The following is a 15,333-nucleotide window of genomic DNA, read 5'->3' on the forward strand; positions in this document are numbered from 1 at the left end:
AAGTGGAAGAGATCAGAACTCTAGCTCATAATAGGAATTTGAAAATCCAATTGCAATCTAAGTATTTGTTTGACAAAAGGACATCATTGAGAAAGTTCCAAATCAATGATGTTGTTCTTCAGTGGAATGCAAAAGGACAGGATAAGGGAAAGCATAAGAAGTTTGAGTCATTATGGATCGACCCTTCTATGGTTTGTGATGTGAATGGAAAAGACTCATACTTTTTAAAGAATATGAATGATGAAGTATAGGAATTTACAGTGCATGGACAATTCCTGAAGCATTACTTTTCTTGATGTCCATGCACAGTTGGTCCTCTGTTTGTATATATTTGGGTTTATTTTGGTTGTTTTCTATTCAGTTTGTTTTTGGTCTATTTCTTTGGAGTTTCTGAGATTCTTGTGTTGATCTTGCGATCAACCATCCCCAGTCAGAGCCCCTATTATCACTATTTTAAAAATGGATGTTCTCAGTCCATAATTGGCTAGGTTTTTGAAATTTTTGAGTCTGGTATGCCCTAGTTGTTTCAAAATTGTTTTAAGTCCTAAGGGGTTCAGGGTTTAGGTTTTTAAGTCACTTCAATTTTTGAGAAAAAAACCTTTGGTTTCTAATTCTGTGTTACTTTATTCACTTAAGTAATTGGTCCTTTTGTCATGCAAAGTGCTCCTCCCATTGTTTTTTACCTAGGCGGTCCTGTTAAATGTTTTGATTTTTATTCACCTTTTAAATTGCCTTTTCTAATGACCGTCGGGCCTTGTAATTGTCATGCAACTCTCAGTCAATTGGATGTCCCATGTGGATTCGTGAACTCAACATGCCCGAAAGTTACCTATCGTGAAGTAGCGAAAAGGTTTGGTGGGACCCAGCGATGAGGACTTCTTTCTTGGCTAAAGGGCAATCAGTTTGGAAAGAGATCAACGGCCCACATTGATTCACAACCTAAAGATGCTCATGGTTTACAAGTTGCGAAATGGCAAAAAGATGGTGGGCCTGGGTGAAGTGGTTAGTAGAAAGAGTAACAGCAGTGCAAGTCCCTGAGATCTAACAGCCTATGTTGTTTCGCGAGATAAAGGTAACCAAGTTTTACCCTTTGCGAAATAGCGAAAGGGTTTGGTGGGCCCAACGTCCAAGCTTCATCTGAAGATTAAAGACCGATCATGTTCTATCTGATCGGATGGCCCTCGTTATTTCATGAGATCAAAGTGCACGTGTTTTAACTATTGTGAAATAGCGAAAGGTTGTGGTGGGTCCCAGAAGTCGGCAGGTTTTCTAACGAGTAAAGAGTGAGTGGTTCAGAGAATAATCAATGGCCTGCGTTGATTCACAACCCAAAGATGCTCGAGAGTTAGTTTTCACGAAATGGTGAAATGACATGGCATTCCAAGTGAGTAGTCCAGGAGGTAGGGATCACAAATCAAAATGTTACACATGTCCTCCAGATTAGATAAATCAAAGAGAAAACTTGGCGACCAATTGGTGGGCCCAACAAACAGAATGATATAAATTGAAGACAAAGAGGTGACCTGTCAGACATAGGTGGCATTTCAAAAGTAGATCCCACTGAAGTCTTTTAGCGAGTAGGAAGTCGACACGTGTTTATTTAGAGGGCCCACATCTGCCGGTTCTAACAGGTTGTTAAAGGAAGGGCATCTCAAGAAGGATCTTATGGCAGACGTTATTTCGCAACCTTTAAGTGCACGATGGTTACCATTCGCGAAATAGCAAAAATGATTAGCATTAACCGTTTTGAGCACAGTTAGTGATATAAATCGCCAGGTTAGGACAATGTAAAGATCTATCAAATTTTAGATGATCGGATAGCTAGCATAGCTTTGTGAGGTCAAGATACAAGATGGTTACCCATCACGAAATAGCAAAAGGATTTTCAGCCTGTTGCCAAGAAAGGAAAAGTCAAAATGGTAAAAGTGGTGCAAGTTCTATCTGATCCAACGGTTGGCATTTTTTCGCTAGATGAACATGTAAGAGTTTTACGCTTTGCAAAATAGTGAAAGAGCAAAATAAAAAAAACTCAGAGCAGTTTTGATCCGTTGGAGCCAAATTTATGAATTCTTTCATGAATTCAATTTTGAAGGGACGACCGAAGCATTGGGTGTTATTGTCGCAGTTAAGGAGCCAAATTGCCATATATATCCCTACATCAATTGAATGAGGGTATCATTTCACATAAGAAGTTGTAGAGAGAGCTGGTGCAGAGCAAAAGTTTGCAAACCAAAATCAGGTTCTCTTGCTCTTTGTTTACCCATTGCTTAAAGATTGTTGAATTGTGGTCTTGTCCTATTAGAAAATTGTTTTCATTGATAATTGGCTTAGTTGCATACTCCTAAAAGGGGACCCAGAAGAGAACTAACAGGGAAGGTAAATTACGAGGACCAAAATATTTGTGATGACTTTCTTGAGCAGTTAACCATGTCAACCAATGTCAGGGCTAGGACCAAGGAGTTAGTGCCAAAAAACCCCCATTTGAAAATTGGGGATGGTTTATATGATAAAGGAAATTGGTTGAGGGACCCTTAAATAGGGATGTTTAGTCTCAGTTTGTTTAAAGTGGGTTTTGGTCAGAGACATGCCCCTTCCCCTATGAATAGTATCTAGCATTTAGATGTAGGGAAACTTGTGGTCCCTGGTGTGCTCATGGACATTGATTTGTTGACCCTAATCACACAAAGTTATGACCCTGCTACCAGATGCATTAAAAACATAAAGGGATCAGCCCTTGTCAAAATCAAAGATGATGAATTTAGGAATGTCTTCAAGCTTAGTGAAGCTTCCAGCTATCTTGAGCCTATTGATTTTGAGGCATTAACCCAAGTTTACAATGCCCAAAGAGATCATCTTAGGAGTGGCCCATTGAGAGAATTTTTTGTCAAAATAGGGGGATTAACATTTATAGGCCCTAGCACAATGGAGCCCTTTTCCTGAATTTATTTACCTTGAGAGCTAAGGGCATGTACTGGACACTATGTCAAATTTTTAGAGAAGATGCTGAGAAAAACATGCCCATCCATTATATGTTAATGATTGCCCAAATTTTGAACCCTTCCCTGGCCATAACATTTGACTTTCCTCCTTTCCTCTCTGATGTTATCCATGCGGGCCTAGTAGGAATTAAGAATGGTAAGGTAGACAAGCCATTTGGATGGTATTCCTTATTGATGCATATGTTTCTATTCAAAGGGGATGATTATTTTGCAAAAGAGATGGACCTGTTTAAGGTCAAAATAAAGAGGAGATGTCAGTGCAATTGTGGAGTACTGTTCTATCTTGGAATAGGGAGGATGCAAGTTATTTGAAGTTTGATAGATGCTTTGCATCTAAAATTGGAGTTCTCTTGTGTGCAAAAAACCCTAGGATTCCTAAGGCTCTTTTGGAATTCTTTAGGGCCAATGAGTTTACAGAGGATATAAAGATTGTTTATAATTGGGGAGATATGTATCTATATCCTGTTTCTATTGTTTTGAGAGTATATGGTTTTAGAGGAACCCCTTATCTACTACCCTATAAGGTTCCATTAAAGATAGGGATTGCAAAAGTATTAAGACATATTGGAGGAGTGCAAGAGGTCGAGTTAACTAACAGGCGTAAAGGGACAATTTTCCCAACCATCACCATGGCTCGTCATTTTGTAATTACCAAAGGTGGATGGAAGTATTTTGAAGATTTCTTTAAACCATACATGTTATCAACTACAGTGTCAAGGTGTGTCGACCCTGAAGATTTCTTCAATGGCATATTCAGGAAGAGAACAGTTTGTAAAATCAGGCCTCACCAATTCCAATTCCATGAAGATTTGATCAGGAATGAATTTAGTCTAGATGAGAAGGAGTTGACGAAGGAGAAGTGGATTTCATATAAAAGAGCCCTTGACTTTATCCATCAATTTGATTCTAGTTATGATCCTCTCCCTAGTTTTACCCCTTTTGAAGAAAAGGTTAAATTCTTAATTCTTTATTTCGAAGATTTAATGCAAACCCTGGAGGAAAAAAGAGAAGCCATAATGCAGAATGATCTTGACAGGGCTAAATTGGTCCTAGCCAAGCCTGCCTTTGCTAAGGCTATTCCACCAGGTGATTATATAATGCACAAGAGATCTAAGTATACTGTAATGATGCCAGTAACAGGTGAACCTTCTACTTCTAGAGGTAAAAGAGATGGACCTGTTTAAGGTCAAAATAAAGAGGAGATGTCAGTGCAATTGTGGAGTACTGTTCTATCTTGGAATAGGGAGGATGCAAGTTATTTGAAGTTTGATAGATGCTTTGCATCTAAAATTGGAGTTCTCTTGTGTGCAAAAAACCCTAGGATTCCTAAGGCTCTTTTGGAATTCTTTAGGGCCAATGAGTTTACAGAGGATATAAAGATTGTTTATAATTGGGGAGATATGTATCTATATCCTGTTTCTATTGTTTTGAGAGTATATGGTTTTAGAGGAACCCCTTATCTACTACCCTATAAGGTTCCATTAAAGATAGGGATTGCAAAAGTATTAAGACATATTGGAGGAGTGCAAGAGGTCGAGTTAACTAACAGGCGTAAAGGGACAATTTTCCCAACCATCACCATGGCTCGTCATTTTGTAATTACCAAAGGTGGATGGAAGTATTTTGAAGATTTCTTTAAACCATACATGTTATCAACTACAGTGTCAAGGTGTGTCGACCCTGAATATTTCTTCAATGGCATATTCAGGAAGAGAACAGTTTGTAAAATCAGGCCTCACCAATTCCAATTCCATGAAGATTTGATCAGGAATGAATTTAGTCTAGATGAGAAGGAGTTGACGAAGGAGAAGTGGATTTCATATAAAAGAGCCCTTGACTTTATCCATCAATTTGATTCTAGTTATGATCCTCTCCCTAGTTTTACCCCTTTTGAAGAAAAGGTTAAATTCTTAATTCTTTATTTCGAAGATTTAATGCAAACCCTGGAGGAAAAAAGAGAAGCCATAATGCAGAATGATCTTGACAGGGCTAAATTGGTCCTAGCCAAGCCTGCCTTTGCTAAGGCTATTCCACCAGGTGATTATATAATGCACAAGAGATCTAAGTATACTGTAATGATGCCAGTAACAGGTGAACCTTCTACTTCTAGAGGGAAAAGGGCCATTGAAAATATTATTGAGATTCAGGATTCACCTAAGAGGCAGAGGACGGGTAATGAAATTGAAACTGATGACCCTCAGTACTCTCCATCCCAGTCCCGTATTCATATAGCAGATGAGCAAGCGGTGGCTGAGCAATTGTTACAATTGGCGAGTCTGGGTGAAATTGCCTACACTTACAATGAGACTCAAGAAGGAATGCTAGAAGAGCCACCCTCTTCTGAAATGGATGTAACTGATGGTGATCTAGAGGGAAAAGAATTGGACATTACTGTCAAACAAGCTAGTGAAGAATTCCTAGCTAACAGCAATTTTGTCACATCAGGAGCTTTTATGCAGTTTCTATGGAAGCAAAATATTGATAAATTCAAGGTCATATGTGAGCAAAGGATAAATGAACAACCTCTCAAGGATGCAGCCCAAGTGGAGGAAAAGGTTAAACAAGAAATGATGGCTGAGTTCAAAGTTATCACTTCATAGGCTAGAAGAGAGATGGTGGATAAGGCTGGTGTGCTAATCCTCCCTGAATGGGATATAGCTGATGTGTTGGTTCTTGAAGTGGATAGAAAGGAAACTAAGCCAACGAAGGGAGTGGTATTCAGCAAAGATGACACTTCTCTGGTAATGTGGTCCATTAAAAGAGATGAAGGCAGAAGAAGGAAAGATACCTCACAGTCTAACCTTCTAGGAGCTATGATAGTCAGAAGAGTTCAGGATACAGGGGTGGTGGAAGCAACTAGTACTATTTTAGAGATTGCTAAGTTCAATGTAGCAGTAGTAGAGAAGGAAACAAAAGAAAAGGTTGATCTTCAAATTAAGTTGGAAACAATTCTAAAGGCTTTTAATGAAGCCAAAAAGGAGGTAGCCAGCAAGGACACTATCATTGCAAACTTCAAAGTCAACTAATGGGACAATACAAAGGAGGTGAGTCCTCTACCTTGGCAATTTCTTCTTCTCCAGCCATGCCCCCACCTACTAGTCCCATCATAGAATTCCCTCCTTCTCCTATGCCTTCTAGTTTTCAACTAGCTGAGACTTATCAACATGAATTGGAAAAGTTGAAACAAGATCAGGCCTTATTTGCAAATAAGTATGAGGAGAAGATAAAGGCTACAATTTTGAGTTTTGCTGATACTGTTGATGCTCCCATGGTACATATCAATATGAAGAGAATTTTTGAGACTCTTTGTGAGTTAAATGAGGACAAGGCCATTCTAGAGCCTATTCAAAATAAGTGGATCCTGAGGGCAGTAGATTTAGAATTCATGTGTGTATCTTATGATGAAGCTAGATCCAATGCTACTATCAAATCCACATGTGAATTGACCAAAGGTTTGACAAAGTTGGTAGAAGGGAAAGCCAATATGGAAAGGAAGGCTAATTTATATAGAAAAGAGTATATTGAGCACAAATTTGAATTGTTTCTTGGAGGTTTTGTCAACCAAAATCAGATAAAGGACAAACAAGTATGGCTGGATGAGTTAGGAGCTAATCTATCTCTAAGGGTAAATGAAATAATCAATAAAGATGACACCTCACTATTTGTTAAAACAATTGAGGAAATAGAAAAGATCAAATCACATTATGATTTCTTGGAGTCAGAAGTGAGGAAAATAAGGAACTCTTGGAAAAAGCTATTAAAGTTGAAGAAAAAGGTTATTGGCTACTCATGGCCTATCGATGATTTATTTCAAGAGTGGTTCAAAAAAATATGCGGTGCAAGATGAACATGCTCTAGAATAGTTGGAAGATGCTCCAAGACAGTTGGAGGATATTGCAGAAGCGTTACCAACTGAAAAGGCCACTGAGACAGAAAGAGACTTGTAACTGCTTTTTTAAACAAAGAATAGTTGTAATAAATTTTCCTAGGAAAGTTTGAAGCTTTGTATGCATCCATGTTGTTATAAATGGATACCAGGAATGGGGAAAAAAAAGGAGATCGCAAGAAATTGTAAGAAAACTCTGCAGAAATATATCTGGGATTTTTCTAGTCTTTTGGAGAAAACTCTAATGTTTTTGTAATCTTTTTTGAAATTAATATCAATATACAGACCATTAATTTTGAGCCTAGAATTTGTGTTGTCTTTGGGTGTGCTTGCAAATATTTACTAGTCTCAATGTGAGTGATTCAGGATTATTCATTTGAGCATGGGTTGTAAGGCAATCTTTTATAGATGTCTTTCTTAGCTTTTCTCTTCAAGAGGGAAATCAAATACACGGGAAATATCTCTGTCAGTGAATTATTTGTTTAGAAACATTGAATCTGATGAATTCTTTCTAGTTTGATAAGGATAAAATTTTATATATGTCAATCGTATGTGGGGTTTATAGAAGCTGAGGTGATGGGATGTGTGGAGATGTCTAAATGAGGAATTATTGTTTAAACTTAGATGACTATGTGGCTTGGATAAGGCACTGGTATCAATTGTAGTTATCCTTTACATATCTTGTAGGTCAACACTAAACATGAGCATAAGCCTTATTTATTTATTTTAGTTAGTTCAAAGGTGATAAGATTCATTGGTTTTCAGACTGGTTTACCGTGGATCTATTTTTGTAGTGTGAATTCAGTTCACAAGAGGTATACCTGCCTGAACTTTGGAAAAGTTTGAAGTGTAGAAGGTGCAAAAAACCTTGTCATATGTTGCTCTGAAGTTCCTTTTCCTTGATCTCTCTTTTGCAGACAGAGTTATAATTTTTCCACAAGAGTTAAGAAGGAATTACAATTTGAGAACAACACCCAGTTAACCCCTTATTTATCCAAAGGACTCAACCAACTAACACCAGATTTGGATACCCATTAATGAGTTACAAAACATATCCAAGGGGCTCGAACTGTTCAGGATTACAAAGGTCCAAACCCAATCTTGGTTAGGAGGCCTAATAACCCTAATTAGGCCTAATTTGCAAAGGAAGGGGTATGCACAAGCAGTGCCTTTCCAAAACAACATAGGGGATACTCTGAGGACATTGAATAACCATCAATCATTGAGTTTTAGATAGTCATCAAACCCCAAATACCTTATGTGGAACCTATTTGCGTGAATTTGCACGGTGGCCACATGGAGTTGCCCACCTAATGCATCAAACCCTTGCCTCCAACCGGTCCAAACTTCCAAAAGTATTCCAAAATATTAAAATAAATTAGCCATATTTGCATCTCCTCTATGGCCTTTGATAACCAATGAAGGATCAACAAGATTGGGCCTTTTCTTTGAGAGACCCTAAGCAGAACTATCAAAACAAGACACCTTCCAAAAAATTGCAGATTTCTCCCTTGTCTTGATGATTCAAGACCTCAGACTTTATGCATAGTAAAGGTGATTTTCCACACTCTACCACATCCCACTAGTATTACAATCCCAAGATGTCCATACAGTACGGTACACCATTCAGAACAACAAAGTTGTAGGAAATTCTTAGAATTTTATTGCTTCAATGATGCCAATTGCTTAAAAACTCTTCAACAACCTCAATGATGGTTGGAATTGACATTTTATTCCTTCCTCAATGGTTATCAACCACCTTTTGAACTGAGGTGACCATTGGGAAGAAGTTTCTCTTTGGAACCAAAAGTTGTCATGGTTTGCATTAGCAACTTAGACTCATATTAAGCCTGCAGACTTAGAGTTGTTCAAACATGTCTTAAACATCCTAAGACACATCCAAACACACAAAAACACCTATAAAATACTCAACTAGATACCCCTAGGACCATATGCCCATGGTGGCTTATCAACTTGCCAAATCCATGTCATTGGGTGACAAAGTGGGGTTTATTACAAAGTTCAAACAAAACAAACTATCCTATTACAAAGATAGAAAGATCACATTCTTATGCATGTGTGGCCTCTAGGCCTTCATTTTCCTTATCATGATTGTCTTAGTCATGAGGTGCCCCTGCACCATACTCTCGGGGTGAATGAATCTCAATTCCACTTTAGATGAGCTCATATAATGTAGTGCCATGCTTCTTGATCTGATCTTCATCCAACCAAATGGATTCAGAGTCTATTTTTCCTTTCAATTTGACCAAGTATTGTTTGTACTCCTTGCTCCTTGTCTTCTTTATAGCCTTGGTATCCAACACTTTCTCAAGTTTAGGTGGCTCACGTTTAGGAAGATCTACATCTATTGCATCTTCTATGACCTACTATGAGATACCTGCATTAAAATCACCCTTAAAAGGAGTCAGATCACAAAACTTAAAAATATGAGATATGCCAAGGTCAAGTGGTAATTGAATTTCATAAGCATTGTTGTCAAACATCTTGAAGATTTGGCATGGTCCCACTTTTCTTTGCATGAGCTTAGTGTGCTTGCCCTTGGGTAGCCTTTCCTTCTTCAAATTTTCCCAAACCAAATCTCCAACCTAAAATTGTAATTCTCTCCTTTTTTGATCTACATATTCTTTGTACTTGTTTGATGACTTTTGAAGTTGCATCTTGACCCATCCATGTACTTCCTTTATGTCTTCAGAAAACCTCTCCCCATCTGCACTTATGGGGTAGTTTTCTCAACTCTAGTACCCCTCTTGGATGTAACCCATACACAATCTAAAAAGGTGACTTACTTGTGCTTCTATTTACAGTCTCATTGTAGGCAAACTCGGCCTAGGGCAAGATTGAATCCCATTTTTCACCATGATGTCTTGTAAGGCATCTCAACAAGTTTCCCAATGATCTATTTACCACTTTTGTCTACCCATCCATTTGTGGATGATATGCTGATGAAAAGGACAGGTTGGTGCCAAGTTTCCTCCATAGACTTCTCCAAAAATGGCCAACAAATTTGACATCCCTATCAGATCACACTATATTAAACATGCGTCCATGGATCCTTGCTACTTCTTTGAAAAACAAATCTATTATGTAAGATGCATCACTAGTGGACTTACATTGCAATAAATGTGCCATTTTACTAAATCTATCCACTACCACAAATACACTATCAAACCCCTTTTGTGTACTAGGAAAACACATCACAAAATCCATTGGCACACTTTCCAAAGGTCTTGAAGGAATGGGTAAGGGCTTATAGAGGCAAGCATTAGTGCTTCTACATTTTGACTTTTGGCAAATAGTACATGCATCTACAAAATTTCTTACATCAACCTGCAATTTGGGCCAAAAGTAGTGCCTTCTTACCAATTCAAGTGTCTTGTCCAAGCCAAAATGACCTACCATATCCCCACTATGTTTTTCCATGATAATATTGATGGTATGACGAAAGAATAAGTATCTGATAGAAGACTGAGAGGGGGGGTGAATCAGTATGCTTAAAAATTGATACAAACTCCCAAACTCAAATTCAAACTCACAAATTAAACTTTCACTTATCAAGATCAATACTCAACATCAACCAACATCAACAAGTTTGACTTTTATGACAACTTAACAGCAAACAACTTCAATCTCGTAAACATAAAAAATGCTTAATCATATGTCGACATATTCATCTCTCAATGCTTCCAATTATTATGCCTTATCAGAATAGTTAAGTAGTTAATCAAATTAACAAACAAGATCATAACTACAAAAGCATTAACCACTTCACACAAATATTTATCAGTGGAAAACCCAAATAGGTAAAAACCACGGTGAGATGAGACTCACAAGGATAGCTATCTGAACTCTTCTAAAGTTTGCCCTATTTGGAGCCAAGCCTATTAAAGCTTTTACAATAAGTCATGTTAAGAACTAATTCCGGTTAGGAATCAGCCAGTTAAGGGATTTACAAATATGCCTTGATGAAAAGCACAATACCTTGTTAGGAGTAACCTCGCTGGAAGATTTGGGAATCCAAACTAATGGACTACCTTGTTAGAGGATTTAGAAAGTAACCAAGCTTGTTAGAGCTTACCTGGTTAAGGGATTTCAATTTCTATTGTAATTGTTAGAAAACAACAGGTTTTCTTGATCTGTCTAAATAGCACTACATCTGCTTGATTAGATCCTTCTTAAGCTTCAAACTGCCTTTACTCAAATGGCAGATCCATCCACCAGTTAGGCAACCACACACTCAACTGGTTTTTTCCAATCTTGTCAACTTTGCCAACACTTAACAAAACAATATCATCGACCTTAAATACAAATCAACTAGGTTGGTAACACAACAAAAACCTAATTCTCACCATCAAGATTACAAACAAGTCGATACAATCTTGACCATTAGAAATCATAACAATCTCTTCACACTCTTCAAGAAAATTCCAACCACTCCATGATCACCACTTCATCGCACTTTGTAACTCATCACGCGCTATACATTAGATGCAATCCACTTTGCTCCTTTCCAAGATAACAAACGCATCAAATTAATTTGAACTAATCCTCATACAATGATCACATGTGTCTCCATCATTACTACTCAACATTAGATCTTAAACCAACAAACTTAATCAATTAGGGTTTAACAGAAAACAAATGGTAGGATTTACTGGTTACATAACATAGAAAGGTTTAACCCTTTACACTAGTTCATCTTACAAACTATCATAGACCGGTTTACAACATCTTCCTCAAGGTTTATCATACCAGTTATAAGACAATAGCAATGACAACAATAACATTAGCAATATCATGAATATCATTCACTAGTTCAATTGACATCAATGACAACATATCATTAATGCAATCCATATGCAAAATGCCAACACTCTGAAAATGCCAACAATCTCCCCCTTTGGCATTGATGGCAATACAAATATCAACACCTCTAATTATTGTTGTGGATTGGTGAATAGGAATCCTGGTTTACATTACCAAGTATTCACCATGCTCTATCTTTCTTCAGTCTGTCACTCGTTCACCTAATGAGACACAAAATTATTCTCCTCAATCACATAATCCTTCTCCCCCTTTGATAGCAATACCAAATTGAAAGTAAAACATGTAATTTCAAATTCTCATTGTGCATCAACATACTGCAACTTGATGCTCCCCCTGTGGAATACATCCACTTCCAGAAACAATAAATCCATGTAAGATTCTGCAAGTAATTCAGGGACTGATGCAGTCAACATCATGCTAAATTGACTTCATGAAGAGGGACAACCCCCAACTAACTTCTAAGATACTCAAAAGTGGGCTTAGGCAGAGGTTTGGTAAAGATATCTGCAAGCTGCTCCTAGGTAGAAACATGCTCTAAGATAACATCTTTACTTTGAACTTTTTCTCTCAAAAAGTGATACTTCAATTCAATGTTCTTAGTCCTTGCATGCAAAACAGGATTCTTAGAAATATATATTGCACTTGTATTATCACACAAAATATTTATAGGTCCTGACATCTTCATCTTAAAACCTTCCAAAATGTGCCTCATCCAAATAGATTGTGGGCAATTCATGTAGGCTGCTACATACTTAGCTTCAGCAGTAGATTGTGAAGTACAACTCTGCTTTTTACTACTCCATGAAATTATCCTTCCTTCTAGAAAGAATGCTCCATGGGTAGTACTCTTCTGGTCATCAATATTTCCTACCTAATCAGCATCAGTGTATGCCTTCAAATAAAAATTCCCTCCATATGGATACCATAACCCATAGTCAACTATACCTTTTAGATATCTAAAAATTCTCTTGGTTGCTATCAGATGTGATTCCTTTGGATTTTTTTGAAATCTAGCAACTATACCAACTGCATGGGCAATATTTGGTCGACTGTGAACAACATAGTGTAATTTGCCAATCATTGACCTATATTCCTTTTCATCTACAAACTTAGATGCATCTTCCTTAGACAATTTACAACCTGTAATCATTAGAGTTCCAACTGGTTTATAGTCACTCATGCCAAAAGTCTTCAAAACTTCTTTCACATATTTAGATTGAGTAATGAAAATACCATTCTTCATCTGCAGTATCTACAAGCCTATGAAATTTTTTATTTCCCCTACTAATGACATCTCAAACTCATTCTTCATTTCATGTGCAAAACTGTTGCTCATGACATCATTACCTCCAAATATAATGTCATCAACAAATACTTCACTGACTAGTATTTCATCTCCTTCAGACTTGAGATAAATGTTGTTGTCATCATTGATTCTTTCAAAGCCTATCTTCATCAAATGTGTATGAAGTCATTCATACCATGCTCTAGGTGCCTACTTTAATCCATACAAAGCTTTATGCAATCTGCATACCATGTCTTTCTTATCTATCAATTCATAACCATCAGGTTGCTCAATATAAATGTCTTCTTCCAATATCCAATTCAAAAATGTAGACTTAACATCCATCTGGTATACCTTAAAATTCTTATGGGGTACAAATACAAGTAATTTTCTAACTCCTTCCAGTCTTTCTACTGGTGAAAAAGTTTCACCATAGTATTCTCCTTCTTCTTGTGCATAAACTATGCAAACTAATCTTGCCTTATTGCGAACTACAACACCATCTTCATTTAACTTGTTTCTGAACATCCATTTAGTACCTATAATTTGATCCAATTCCTCCTCCATTGCTTTCACCAAATGCCTCCTTAGCACTTCTAGGTTCAATGGTGGAGATCATGCAAGAGTTCTCTCTAATTTTCCTTCTAGTTATTACTCTAGCATCCTTATCCCCAATAATTTGCTCAGGATTCCGATTCAGTCTCACATATCTAGGAATAACGTGATCATTCTCATCAGTTTTAGCTTCTTCATTGTCTTCTTCCTCTGAATTTATTTTTTCTGGTTCAACAAGTACATCATAATTTTCTTTACCGGTTTTTGATTAAATAGTTTTAGGTTCCAAAAGAAAAATTCAAGGATCTTCATCCTTTTTCTCTGAGTTGTTTCCTTCTAAAATTTCAGGATATTCATCTACACGAACATCAACACTCTCAACATTTCTCTATCTGGTTGTTGAAGCATTTGTAGGCCTTACTCTTGGTGGAATAGCCAAGAAATATGCGTTCATCACTCTTAGCTTCAAACTTGCTTATGTAATCAGCTCTTTTGATAAAACATTTGCTACCAAATATTTTAAAATAGCTAACATCAGGTGATCTTCCATACCAGTACTCATAAGGTGTCTTGTCCTTACCTCTTTCCACCAGAACTCGGTTCATTGTGTAGACCGATGTACTTACAGCTTCACTCCAAAATGTCTTTGCTACATTTCCTTGTATCAACATAGTTCTACCTTCTTGAACTACTAACCAGTTGCTCCTCTTTGCTATACCATTCTGTTGTGGTGTCCTTGGTGTAGAAAGTTGCCACTTGATACCATTCTCATCACAATACTTAGTGAATTCCTCAGAAGTAAATTCACTGCCTTGATCTATTCTCAGACATTTTATCTTTTTGCCACTCTCTTTCTTAGCTAAGGCTCTAAATGCCTTGAATTTACCAAAAGCTTCATTCTTATACTTAAAGATTGTGATCCACATCATCCTTGAACAATCATCAGTGAAGATCATGAAATATCTATCACCTGAAATCCTTCTAGTTCTTATTGGTCCACATATATCTATATGAATCAAATCTAACAAGTGCTCTGCTGAGAAGGACTTGCTCTTGAAAGTTGAAGAAGTCATCTTTCCTAACTGACATTCTTTACAAAGAGAATTAACCAGTTTGTCTAGCTAAGGTAGACCTCTTATAGTCTTAGACTTTCTCACTTTAACAATGTTATCAAAGTTTATATGACAAAATATCCTATGCCAAAACCAGCTATCATCTATTTTTGCAATCAAATAGTTGCTAACTTTAGGATTAAGATGAAATAGATTGCCTCTGGTCTGTTTCCTAGTTGCAATCAATTCATCTTTGTTGTCAAAGATTTTACGCATACCATTTCTAAACTCCAATGGGTATCCTCTGTCATTAAGTTGTGTCATGCTCAGAAGATTGTGCTTTAGGCCTTCAACCCTATAGACATTGTCAGCACTTCTCTTCCCATCAAGAGAAATAACTCCCTTACCTTTAACCATACAAGGTGATTCATTGCAAAATTTGACAACGCTGCAATCAAATTCCTTCAAGGAAAGAAATTTTCTCCGATCACCAGTCATGTGATGTGAACAACCACTATCAAAGATCCAATCATCAAAGTTATCCATCTTGGACACTAGTGTTTTTTGATATGATATCTCTTCCTTCATAGCTACAAACACAATATCTTTACTAGCATCATCATCATTAGATTCTTCATCAGTAATAGCATTGTCAATAGCTACAAGACAATCTCTCTTGCCTTTACCCTCATATTTCTTAAATTTGTCTCT

Source organism: Cryptomeria japonica, chromosome 9 (assembly GCF_030272615.1).
Source record: "Cryptomeria japonica chromosome 9, Sugi_1.0, whole genome shotgun sequence".
NCBI classification, from domain to species: domain Eukaryota; kingdom Viridiplantae; phylum Streptophyta; class Pinopsida; order Cupressales; family Cupressaceae; genus Cryptomeria; species Cryptomeria japonica.